The sequence below is a fragment of the Arachis ipaensis genome, chromosome B5 (genome assembly GCF_059453495.1).
Source record: "Arachis ipaensis isolate K30076 ecotype BB chromosome B5, ASM5945349v1, whole genome shotgun sequence".
Classification (NCBI taxonomy): Eukaryota; Viridiplantae; Streptophyta; class Magnoliopsida; order Fabales; family Fabaceae; genus Arachis; species Arachis ipaensis.
The window spans coordinates 48,046,465-48,060,330 of NC_142440.1; the positions used below are offsets into that span (position 1 = coordinate 48,046,465).

Here is a 13,866-nt window from a genome sequence, read left to right on the forward strand (position 1 = left end):
TGGAGCGCTCTTTTATTGTCACTAGCTTGACATTGGAGCTTTTTTTTATGGTGGTTGAGGATTGTAGTGCCTCAACTTGTCTCCCCTGACTGTGATCCTCCTCTTTGTTCTTTGGTGTTCAATTTCAGCATGTTCCAACGAGAGTATGTTGCTGACAGTGTAATAGTCATCAGTCTGTTGGCTTGCTCCCAGTTGTTGATATATCAATTGCACTTTGTCACCTTTGGAAAGCCCCTCTGTTGGAATCTTCCTGTTCTTCCAACCCCTTTTTGTTTTGTTTCTGCGTTTCATCCCCTTTTTTGTTGATCTTTCTTTTCTGGCCATAGGCTTACCTTGAGGATCTCCCTCTTCAGTGGCTAATACTCCAATATCCTCTTGGACTTTTTCATCCTTCTGCACAATCTTCTGCCTTGGGATGTTGTTGTGAATCACCTTGTCAATTTCCATATAGTCCCTCCTCTCATTACTAAACTGGGCTTCTGGTAATACCTTCAGAGTGACACTCTTATCATGCATTCTGAGAGTTAGTTCTCCTTGCTCTATGTCTATGATAGCTCTAGCAGTGGCCAAGAATGGCCTTCCCAGTATAATAGAGTCACCATCATCCCCATCTGAATCTAGAACCACAAAATCTGCAGGGTATATGAAATTGTCCACCTTGACCAGAAGGTTTTCAATCATACCCCTGGGGTATACCGTTGACTTATCTACTAGCTCTAGAGATATTTGTACCGGTTTAACTTCCTCTATACGCAGATTTTTCACCAAGGAGGATGGTATTAAGTTAATACTTGCTCCTAGATCGCACATTGCTTTAGTGATGGTTAATTCCCCAATGGTGCAAGGCAGCAAGAAGCTCCCTGGGTCCTCAAGCTTCGGAGGAAGCCCTTTTTGAATCAAGGCCCTGCATTCCTCAGTAAGCAGTATGGTTTCTTTCTCATCCCAACTTCTTTTCTTATTGATAAGCTCCTTCAAAAACTTGGCATACAGAGGCATTTGCTCAAGTGCTTCAGCTAAGGGAATATTGATCTCTAGCTTCTTGAAAGTCTCAAGGAACTTATGAAAATGTTGGTCCTTAGCCTCTTTGTTGAACTTCTGGGGATATGGCAGTGGAGGTGTGATGCTCTTTCCTACTTGTTGCTTTTGATTCTTTGTTGGCTCTTCAATTGCTTCATTCCCCTTTTTTGGAATTTTTGATTGTTCCTCCTTTTCTTGAGTTTGCTTTGAAGCTTGCTTGCTTGCCATTGCATCATCATCATTGGCTTCCTCTGTGTGTGTTGGCTGTTCCTCTTCTAGTGGTCTTTTGCTGCTCTCCAATGTTCTCCCACTCCTTAATTGTATTGCCTTGCATTCTTCCTTAGGATTTGGGATTGTGTCACTCGGCAGTGAGCTTGAAGGTCTCTTAATAGAAATCTGTTTGGAGATCTGCCCAATCTGCCTCTCTAGGCTCTTCATGGAGGCTTCATGGTTCTTGGTTGTCATTTCCTGGTGTTTCAACGTTTTGTCTATCAAGGTCTCCAAGTTAGCGAGTCTTTGAGATTCAGGTGATGCTTGTGGTGGGTTGTGAGATGTGGGTGGTGGATGGTAGGCATTTTGGTTGGTGGACTGGTTATTGGATTGGTACTGGTTGGCGTTGGGGTAGTTGTTTTGAGGTTTTCTGTAGGGGTTCTGCTTAGTTTGCTACTGGTTGTGGTTTTGGTTGTTTCTTGACGTGTTTTGGTTTGAGTTCCTCTGCCATGGTTGTTGGTTTTGGGTGTGATTATCTCCCCATCTGAGGTTTGGGTGGTTCTTCCAGGATGGATTGTATGTATCACCATACACTTCATTTGGTCCTTGGTTGTGCATATACTGTACTTGCTCTTGTTGTTGTTCTTCTTGAGTTTCTTCATTTTACCCCCATGTGGATGATGGTTGGCTTGTGTTAACTGCTGCAACTTGGAGGCTATCAATCCTCTTGGTCATTTGCTCAAATTGTTGTTGAATTTGCTGCTGTATCATCTTGTTTTGAGCCAAGATTGAGTCCACCCCTTCTAGCTCCATTACTCCTCTCCTTTGTGATGGTTGGCGATTTCTTTGATGAGCAAAGAAATATTGATTGTTGGCCACCATGTCAATAAGATTTTGAGCTTCTTCTGCTGTTTTCATCAGTTGCAATGATCCTCCAGCTGAGTGGTCAGGTGATTCTTGAGCCTTTAGAGTGAGTCCTTCATAGAAGTTCTGTAGCTTGTCCTACTCAGTGAACATTTCTGGTGGACATTTCCTCAGCAGAGCCTTGTATCTCTCTCATGCTTCATACAGATTTTCAGCATCCAATTGCGTGAATGTTTGCACCTCAGTCTTCAGCCTGATGACTCTTTGAGGTGGATAGAATTTAGCTAGAAATTTAGTCACCAAGTCATCCCAGCTAGTGATGCTTCCTTGAGGAAAAGTTTCAAGCCATTGTGCGGCCTTGTCCCTTAATGAGAACGGGAACAGCAGAAGCTTGTAAGTTTCAGGATTCACGCCATTGGACTTGACAGTGTCACAAATCCTTAAGAAGGTAGATAGATGTTGATTTGGATCCTCCAATGGTCCTCCCCCAAACGAGCAGTTGTTTTGGACCAATGTAATGAGTTGTGGCTTCAATTCAAAGTTATTTGCATTGACATTAGGGGTGAGAATGCTGCTTCCACAATGTCTAGCATTTGCAAAGGTATAGGAGGCCAATACTCTCCTCTGCTGTGGGTTATTGTTAACCCCTCCTCCTGGATTAGATGGATCTCCTTCCATCTCGTGATATTCTTCCTCAGATTCTTCCTCTCCAACAATATTTTTCCCTCTTTCAATCAGGTGAACCAAAGGGAGGAAAGCCCACTGAAGTGAACAAGATTTATATAGTGAATAAAATGTGACAAACATTTAATCATTGATGTGTGGAAAACGATCCGACACAAAACTCACCGGCAAGTGCACCGGGTCGCATCAAGTAATAATAACTCACGGGAGTGAGGTCGATCCCACAGGGATTGAAGGATTGAGCAATTTTAGTTTAGTGGTTGATTTAGTCAAGCGAATCAAGATTTGGTTGAGAGATTTGTGATTTGCAGAATTTAAATTGCATGGAAAATAAAGGGAATGGGTAATTTGCATGAAATTAAAGAGAACTGAAATTTAAAGTGCTAAATCTTAAAGGGCAAGAAATTAAATGGCAGAAACTTAGAACGCAAGAAATGTAAATTGCAGAATCTTAAAGTGCAAGAATTGTAAATGGCTTGAATTGTAAAGGGAATTGGGAATTGGATTTGCAGAAATTAAACAAGGAAGAGTAAAATTCAACACACAGAAGAGTAGGAGATGCCTTGGGTTGAATTGGATCTAAAACAGAAATATAAAAGAGCTTGAAAAGCAGTAAACAGAGAAATTAAGAATGGGAATCCAGATCTCAGGACTCAAGAGACTAGATAACCAAGTCTAGATCTCAATGCCTTCTTAGATCCAACAAGAGCAATTGCAAAGGAAATGTAAATTGCAGAGAAAGTAGAAGAAGAAGCAATTAACAGAAACTGAAATTCAATTGTGCAGTAAGTAAATAGAGAGATCTCAGGATGAGATTGAAACAGAATTCCTTCAATTCTCCAACCCAAGATCAAAGCAAATGTAATTGAAATTGAAAGCAAGAAAACTAAGAGGAAGGGAATTCAATTCTCCTTCCCCGAGACTTAGAAACTCAAAATTACTCAACACCAAAAGCTCTCCGAAAACTACCTACAAAAACTAAAGGAAAGCTCTCCACACAACTACCCAATCAAAACCGAAAAGAAAAATTTCTCTAAAACTTAAATCTTAAGCTATTTATACACTTTCTTCAAATGGTCTTCAAGCCTTGAATTGGGCCTTTGCTTTTGATGGAATTGGGTTGATAGAGGCCTTGGTTGATTGCTCTTGGAGTTGGAGAGAGAACCGAAGTGAACCGGGTTGGGAATTATAAAAGCTTGAGTAAAAGTTTGAGTAAAAGTTTGAGGCAAACTTTTACTCAAACTTTTTACACCAGCTGCCCCATTCTTGCTGCTACCAACGTTTGAGCTAAAGTTTGGGGTCAAACTTTTGCTCAAACGTTGGCCCCCTTATGCACACTCATGGCGCCAACGTTTGCCAAAAAGTTTGAAGCAAACGTTGGCGCAAACTTTTTCTCTCCAGGGTGTGTTGCTGATGGCGCCAACGTTTGCCAAAAAGTTTGAGGCAAACGTTAGATCAAGCTTTTCTCCCAAAAGTTTGAGCTAAAGTTTGAGGCAAACTTTTGCTCAAGCTTTTTGTTCCCTGGTGTGTTTTCACTTATTCCAAAAGTTTGAGCTAAAGTTTGAGGCAAACTTTTGCTCAAACTTTTTGTTCTCTCTTGCTCCTAGCTATTCCTTCTTGCTTCAACCTTTCTCCAAGCTTTCTTCACCTATCATCAATCAACCAAACACATCAAAGCTTTGCTCAAAATCATGAGTTTGTCATTCTTTCATAATATGTGGCAATTATAGCATAAATCCTCATGAAATTGCATTAATTCATCTATGATTGATTAAATCACAGGAAACATGGAAATCTACCCAATTGGCTTGCTTATGTCTCAAGAAAGTGCATAAATCAATTGAGAACAAAAGAAAAAAAGCTAGTGAAACTAGGCTAAGATGACTTGTCATCAATCATCAAGAAAAATGTTTCTGAATGCACAAGTATTCAAATGAACACACTAATAATCAGGTGAACTAAAGGGAGCAAGCCCACGGAACCGAACAAGATTCATATGGTGAATAATACATGAAAAACATCTAATCATCAAGAAAAATATTTTTGAATGCACAAAGATTCAAATGAACACACTAACAATTGCAAGTAGGACAAATAAATTAGTTAGTAGAGTATTTTATAATCGTTTGAAACCAAATTTTAGTGGGAATTTTAGTAGAGTATTTACCAATGGTTCGGTTGCTTCCTTCGAAATTCGGTTGAGCATCATTTGCTTTGTCCAATGGGCCACCGACGGTGCCGGGGGAGCATCAGGTCCGAACGGGCGAGGGAACTTGGTTTCATGGAAGTATATAAGCATCAACACAAAAACACAGCCATCAACGGACTGTTTTGTTCCCTTTCTCTTGTTTTCAATTCCTTTCATCAAGAAGTTGAGCACATGTTTTGCCCAATCCCACTCCCGAATGTTGTCCACATGAAAGATCGGCAGCTTATGGATCGAGGAGGCCACACTTACTGTCGTCGGCAGTAAGAAGCACTTTTGTATGAAGACAACAAAAGTCCTCTTGTATTTTTGCTGGTTCTTCTCCCTTTCAACGCTCATTTCGAGTAGGGGTGTGCATGGCCTGGCCCGGCCCGAAGACCCGGCTCGGTCCCGAACACTTTAAGGGCTATTTTGGTGTGATTTCACCGGGTCTAGGGTCGGGTAAAGATCTCAAAAATAGACCCGGTCATTATTTCGGGTCGGGTCTGGGCCATGGCTCGGGTCACCCAAAGTTGGCCCTGTGGCCCGGTCATCATACACAATTAATATTTTGTATTATTAGTGATATATGATGGCTATTCTTATGTGAAATTTAAGTATTGTAAACCTTAATATTTTGTGTTATTAGTTATTATAAGACTATAAGTTAATGTTTTATATTTAAAATGCATAAGATTTTAGACTAATATATAATATTGTGTTATTTGTATTGATTTAAATATTTGGTGTTATTGGACAATATTAGTATTGATTATGGTTATGCTTTAATTTTAGAGAAGATTTGGTTCTTATTATATTTTTCTAAGTAAATTTTACTATGTCAAATAATGGTTGGAGTCTTGGAAATTTGGATATTTTCACATGCTAGCATATAAGAAGATATCAAGGTAATGTAATGTTAACGGCCCAGTTTTCACCCGATTTTTATCCGATATAATCGTGGCCCGAAAGTGTATAGGTTTCATCGGGTCTAGGGCCGGGTTCGGGTCTAATAAATAGACCCGGTATTTATTTCGGGTCGGGTCTGGGTCACATCAAGCCCGTTTTCACCCGACCCATGTACACCCCTAAATTATCGAGCACATTCCTTGTTAGAGTCGCTAACGAAATATTTTTGACGCTGTCAAATATTGCCTTGTCTTCCGGATTGAGTTTGATGTAATCAACCTTTTCATCAAAATAATTCCCTCTAATATTTTAATAGCAAAAATCAGCCAAAATTTAATTTTCTGTACACCAATGAACTGAAAATAAGCAGGAAGTAGAAAGTTTATTACCGTCGTTGTTTATGCCCAGCGCAGTTGCTATTTTCCGAGGAGTGATGTATAATTTCGCCTGGAGAGTTTTCAAGCATCCCTTAGTGTCATCATAGCAATCAATCAATTCTTTTAGGAGGGCGTGAGAGACATTCATTTCCGGGACATGTGCCAGGGCACCAAATCCCATTTCTTCCACTATATCTTTTTTCTCCTAACTCATATCCCTGAACACTATTGCTATTACCTTTGTTTGGCATCTACAATCATGAGTTTTCTGTAAGTTTTGAAACAAAATGAGAGGATATATTTATAATACAAAATAGATATTATTCAAATGAGAGCAGATAAATATATTTAATGTGCTTACGTTATAGTGCGGCTTCTCCTTCTTTGTCACCATTGTCTTGTTCTGTATTACTGTAATGAAAAAAATTGGTAAATACTTCACTCAATACACCGATAAGCACAAGCATGTATATCTTAATCAAGTCAATTAAAATGTCACAGGCCACTAAACCGAAACTCATTCATGCACAGAATCAAACATGATAAATAATGAAACAGCTAGGAAATGATTGCTGCATGCAATCACAGTAACCCTAAACCCTGAACAAAGTAAAAGAAGGTAACCAAACCGAACATTGTTTATGTGGTGAATAAATTGTGATAAACTTTTAGTCAATAAGAATAGTATTTCTCCATGCTAAAGAAGTACTAAACAGAGTAACAACCAAGTACAAAGCCCTAGTTACACTATCCACAAAAATGAATGAAAATAACAACAAATTTCATTCCAAGCCCTAGTTATACTGTAAAAATGCAATCACAATAACCCTAAACCCTGAACACATTAAATATCAAGTAAATCAAAATCACAAAGGCCACTGAACTGAACAATGTTCATGCGGTGAATAAATGGTGATCAACTTTCAATCAACAAGAATAGTATTTCTCCATACAAAAGAAGTACTAAACAGAGTAACAACCAATTTCAAAGCCCTAGTTAAACTATCCACTGAACTGAATGAAAATAACAACAAATTTTATTTAAAGTCCAAAGTCCTAATTATACCGTAAGAATGCAATCACAGCAACCCTAATCCCTGAACAAACTAAAAGAATGCCATCGAACCGAAAATTGTTTATGTGGTGAATAAATGGTGATCAACTTTCAGTTAAAAAGAATAGTTTTTCTCCATGCTAAAGAAGTACTGAATAGAGTAACAGCCAAGTACAAAGTCCTAGTTACACTATCCACTGAACTGAATGAAAATAACAACAAATTTCATTCCAAGCCCTAGTTATACTGTAAAAATGCAATCGCAATAACCCTAAACCCTGAAAACATTAAATATCAAGTAAATCAAAATCACAAAGGCCACCGAACTGAACCATGTTCATGTGGTGAATAAATGGTGATCAACTTTCAATCAACAAGAATAGAATTTCTCAACGCAAAAGATGTACTGAACAGAGTAACAACCAATTTCAGAGCCCTAGTTAAACTATCCACTGAACTGAATGAAAATAACAACAAATTTTATTCAAAGTCCTAGTTATACTGTAAGAATGCAATCACAGTAACCCTAAACCCTAAACAAAGAAAAAGAAGGCCACCGAACCGAACATTGTTTATGTGGTGAATAAATGGTGATCAACTTTCAATCAACAAGAATAGTATTTCTCCATGCTAAAGAAGTACTAAACAGAGTAATGGTATGCGAAATTATTACTCTGAGGTTGTAAAATTTGTTGTTCGTTCTCTCCCTGGCAATAGCGCCACAACTGGTACACAATACCATGGTCCAGACATAACTTCACAACTTCGCACAACTAACCAGCAAGTGCACTGGGTCGTCCAAGTAATAAAACCTTACGTGAGTAAGGGTCGATCCCACGGAGATTGTTGGTATGAAGCAAGCTATGGTCACCTTGTAAATTTCAGTCAGGCGGATATCAAATGGTTATGGGGTTTTTGAATAATAATAATAAATAAACAGAAAATAAAGATAGAAATACTTATGTAATTCATTGGTGAAAATTTCAGATAAGCGTATAGAGATGCTTGCGTTCCTCTGAATCTCTGCTTTCCCGCTGTCTTCATCCAATCAGTCTTACTCCTTTCCATGGCAAACTTTATGTAAGGGCATCACCGTCGTCAATGGCTACATCTCATCCTCTCTGTGAAAATGGTCCGATGCGCTGTCACTGCATGGCTAATCATCTGGAGGCATCACCGTTGTCAATGGCTACATCCCATCCTCTCTGTGAAAATGGTTCGATGCGCTGTCACTGCATGGCTAATCATCTGGAGGTTCTCGATCATACTGGAATAGGATTTACTATCCTTTTGCGTCTGTTACTACGCCCAGCACTCGCGAGTTTGAAGTTCGTCACAGTCATTCAATCCCTAAATCCTACTCGGAATACCACAGACAAGGTTTGGACTTTCCGGATTCTCATGAATGCTGCCATCAATCTAGCTTATACCACGAAGATTCTGATTAAGAGATCCAAGAGATAATCATCCAATCTAAGGTGGAACGGAAGTGGTTGTCAGGCACGTATTCGTATGGGAATGATGATGATTGTCACGTTCATCACATTCATATTGAAATGTGAATGAATCTCTTAGAAGTGGAATAAGTTGAATTGAATAGAGAAACAGGAGTACTTTGCATTAATTCGTGAGGAACAGCAGAGCTCCACACCTTAATCTATGGTGTGTAGAAACTTTACCGTTGAAAATACATAAGTGATAAGGTCCAGGCATGGCCGAATGGCCAGCCCCCAAATGTGATCAATATGATCCTAAAATGAACTAAAAATCCTCAGATGATCCGAAGATTCCGAAGATGTCTAATACAATAGTAAAAAGTCCTATTTATACTAAACTAGTTACTAGGGTTTACAGAAGTAAGTAATTGATGCATAAATCCACTTCCGAGGCCCACTTGGTGTGTGCATGGGCTGAGCTTGAATGTTACATGTGCAGAGGCTCTTTCTGGAGTTGAACGCCAGTTTGTAACGTGTTTTTGGCGTTCAACTCTGGTTTGTAACGTGTTTCTGGCGTTTAGCTCCAGACTGCAGCGTAGAACTGGCGTTCAACGCTTTTTTGCGTCATCTAAACTCGGCCAAAGTATGGACTATTATATATTTCTGGAAAGCCCTGGATGTCTACTTTCCAACGCAATTGGAAGCGCGCCATTTTGAGTTCTGTAGTTGCAGAAAATCCACTTTGAGTGCAGGAAGGTCAGAATCCAACAGCATCAGCAGTCCTTCTTCTACCTCTGAATCTGATTTTTGCTCAAGTTCCTCAATTTCAGCCAGAAAATACCTGAAATCACAGAAAAACACACAAACTCATAGTAAAGTCCAGAAATGTGAATTTAACATAAAAACTAATAAAAATATCCCTAAAAGTAACTAGATCCTACTAAAAATATACTAAAAACAATGCCAAAAAGCGTATAAATTATCCGCTCATCACAACACCAAACTTAAATTGTTGCTTGTCCCCAAGCAACTAAAAATCAAATAGGATAAAAAGAAGAGAATATACTATAAATTCCAAAATATCAATGAAACATAGCTCCAATCAGATGAGCGGGACTTGTAGCTTTTTGCCTCTTGAATAGTTTTGGCATCTCACTTTATCCATTGAGGTTCAGAATGATTGGCATCTATAGGAACTCAGAGTTCAGATAGTGTTATTGATTCTCCTATTTCAGTATGTTGATTCTTGAACACAGCTACTTTATGAGTCTTGGCCGTGGCCCTAAGCACTTTGTTTTTCAGTATTACCACCAGATACATAAATGCCACAGACACATAACTGGGTGAACCTTTTCAGATTGTGACTCAGCTTTGCTAAAGTCCCCAATTAGAGGTGTCCAGGGTTCTTAAGCACACTCTTTTTTTGCTTTGGACCTTGACTTTAACCGCTCAGTCTCAAGTTTTCACTTAACACCTTCACGCCACAAGCACATGGTTAGGGACAGCTTGGTTTAGCCGCTTAGGCCAGGATTTTATTCCTTTAGGCCCTCCTATCCACTGATGCTCAAAGCCTTGGGATCCTTTTTATTTACCCTTGCCTTTTGGTTTTAAGGGTTATTGGCTTTTTGCTCTTGCCTTTTGGTTTTAAGAGCTTTTGGCTTTTTCTGCTTGCTTTTTCTTTTTCTTTCTATTTTTTCCCCATTTTTTTTGTCTGCAAGCTTTGTATTCACTGCTTTTTCTTGCTTCAAGAATCAATTTTATGATTTTTCAGATTATCAAATAACATATCTCCTTGTCATCATTCTTTCAAGAGCTAACATATTTAACATTCATAAACAACAACTTCAAAAGACATATGCACTATTCAAGCATTCATTCAGAAAACAAAAAGTATTGTCACCACATCAATATAATTAAACTAAGTTCAAGGATAAATTTGAAACTCATGTACTTCTTGTTCTTTTGAATTAAAAACATTTTTCATTTAAGAGAGGTGATGGATTCATGGGACATTCATAACTTTAAGAGAAAGTTACTAAATACTAATGATCATGTAATAAGACACTATCATAGATAAGCATTTAACATAAAAAAATGAAAAACAGAAAATTTAAGAACAAGGAATGAGTCCATCTTAGTGATGGTGGCGTTTCCTTCTTGAGGAACCAATGATGTCCTTGAGCTCTTCTATGTCTCTTCCTTGTCTTTGTTGCTCCTCCCTCATTGCTCTTTGATCTTCTCTAATTTCATGCAGGATGATGGAGTGCTCTTGATGTTCCACCCTTAGTTGCTCCCAATAATTGTGTGGAGGAAAATGTATCCCCTGAGGTATCTCAAGGATCTCTTGATTTGCAGTCAAATGTTCTACCACTGAGCTATAGACCCTTGAGATGAATCTCTCCATCTCATATGACTTGAAGGTGGAAGCTTTTGTCTTCCCTTTCTTCTTTCTAGAGGTTTCTCTGGCCTTAGGTGCCATCAATGGTTATGGAAAAAAAAGCTATGCTTTTACCACACCAAACTTAGAATTTTGCTCGCCCTCGAGCAAGAGAAGAAAAAATAGATGAAGAAGAAGATGTGGAAGAATCTAGGATTATGAGGAGGGAAGGTGGGGATCCTGTGGGGTCCACAAATCCTGAGATGATCCTGTGAAGTCCACAGATCTTGAGGTGTCAAGGATTTACATCCCTGCACCAATTAGGCATGTAAAATGCCTTTGCATGCAATTCTGGCGTTTAAATGCCGAACTGATGCTTGTTCTGGGCGTTCAACGCCCAGATGCAGCATGTTTCTGGCATTGAACACCAGTTCTATGCTTGTTTCTGGCGTTCAGCGCCAGATCCATGCTCTGTTCTGGCGTTGAACGCCAGCCAGATGCTCCTTACTGGCGTTTAAACGCTAGTAAGTCCTTCCTCTAGGGTGTGATTTTTCTTCTGCTGTTTTTGATTTTTCTTCAATTTTTCCAGTTGTTTTTGTGACTCCACATGATCATGAACCTATGAAGACATATAACTAATAAAAAAATATAATTAAAAAATAAAAATTGGGTTGCCTCCCAACAAGCGCTTCTTTAATGTCAATAGCTTGACATTGGGCTCTCACAGAGCCACAAGGTGATTAGGTCAATTTTATAGACTCCCAACACCAAACTTAGAGTTTGGATATGGGAGTTCAACACCAAACTTAGAATTTGGCTGAGGCCTTTCAACACCAAACTTAGAGTTTGACTGTGGGGCTTTAGTTGACTCTGTACTGAGAGAAGCTTTTCATGCTTCCTCTCCATTGTTACAGAGGATGATCCTTGAGTTTTAAACACAAGGTTGTCCTCATTTAGTTGAAGGATCAATTCTTCTCTGTCCACATCAATCACAGCTCTTGCTGTGGCTAGGAAGGGTCTTCCAAGGATGATGGATTCATCCTCATCCCTCCCAGTATCCAGGATTATGAAATCAGCAGGGATGTAAAGGCCTTCAACCTTTACTAACATGTCCTCTACTTGTCCATAAGCCTGTTTTCTGGAATTGTCTGCCATTTCTAATGAGATTTTAGCAGCTTGCACCTCAAAGATTCCTAGTTTCTCCATTACAGAGAGTGGCATGAGGTTTATTCCTGACCCAAGGTCACATAGAGCCTTCTCAAAGGTCATGGTGCCTATGGTACAAGGTATTAGGAACTTTTCAGGATCCTGTTTCTTCTGAGGCAATCTCAGTTGATCCAATGCATTTAGTTCATTGGTGAACAGGGGAGGTTCATCTCCCCAAGTCTCATTACCAAATAAATTGGCATTCAGCTTCATGATTGCACCAAGGAACTTGGCAGCTTGCTCTTCAGTAACATCCTCATTCTCTTCTAAAGAGGAATACTCATCAGAGCTCATGAAGGGCATAAGGAGGTTTAATGGGATCTCTATGGTCTCTAGATGAGCCTCAGAGTCCTTTGGTTCCTCAGAGGGAAACTCCTTACTGATCACTGGACGTCCCAGGAGGTCTTCCTCCTTGGGATTCACGTCCTCCTCCTCTCTTGTGGGTTCGGCCATGATAGTCAATTCAATGGCCTTGCACTCTCCTTTTGGATTTTCTTCTGTATTGCTTGGGAGAGCACTAGGAGGGGTTTCAGTGATCTTCTCACTCAGCTGGCCCACTTGTGCCTCCAAATTTCTAATGGAGGACCTTGTTTCATTCATGAAACTCAGAGTGGCCTTAGATAGATCAGAGACTAAATTTGCTAAATTAGAGGTATTTTGTTCAGAGTTCTCTGTCTGTTGCTGAGTGGATGATGGAAAAGGCTTGCTATTGCTAAACCTGTTTCTTCCACCATTATTAAAGCCTTGTTGAGGCTTTTGTTGATCCTTCCATGAGAGATTTGGGTGATTTCTCCATGAGGGATTATAGGTGTTTCCATATGGTTCACCCATGTAATTCACCTCTGCTATTGCAGGGTTTTCAGGATCATAAGCTTCTTCTTCAGAAGATGCCTTTTGAGTACTGTTGGATGCAGCTTGCATTCCATTCAGACTCTGAGAAATCATATTGACTTGCTGAGTCAATATGGCATTCAGAGTATCAATTTCAAGAACTCCCTTCTTCTGAGGCGTCCTATTACTCACAAGATTCCTCTCAGAAGTGTACATGAACTGGTTATTAGCAACCATGTCAATGAGTTCTTGAGCTTCTGTAGGCATTTTCTTTAGGTGAATGGATCCACCTGCAGAAGTATCCAATGACATCTTAGCTAATTCAGACAGACCATCATAGAATATATCCAGGATGGTCCATTCTGAAAGCATGTCAAAAGGACACTTTTTGGTCAGTTGCTTGTATCTCTCCCAAGCTTCATAGAGGGATTCACCTTCCTTCTATCTGAAGGTTTAAACATCCACTCTAAGCTTACTCAGCTTTTGAGGAGGAAAGAACTTGGCTAAGAAAGCCGTGACCAGCTTATCCCAAGAGTTCAGGCTATCTTTGGGTTGAGAGTCCAACCACACTCTAGCTCTGTCTCTTACAGCAAACGAGAAAAGCATGATCCTGTAGACTTCAGGATCTATTCCATTAGTCTTAACAGTATCACAGATCTGCAAAAATTTAGTTAAGAACTAAAAATGATCTTCAGATGGAAGTCCATGAAACTTGC

The 13,866-nt window shown here is 39.4% G+C and overlaps 1 non-coding gene across 1 annotated transcript; it reads left to right on the forward strand.

Annotated features, from left to right (window-relative positions):
- The first annotated feature begins 13,516 nt into the window (after positions 1-13,516).
- On the forward strand, positions 13,517-13,624 carry LOC148564094 (small nucleolar RNA R71). Its single transcript, XR_015883861.1, has one exon. It is a non-coding gene; the product is annotated as a small nucleolar RNA R71 (small nucleolar RNA).
- Positions 13,625-13,866: the final 242 nt, after the last annotated feature.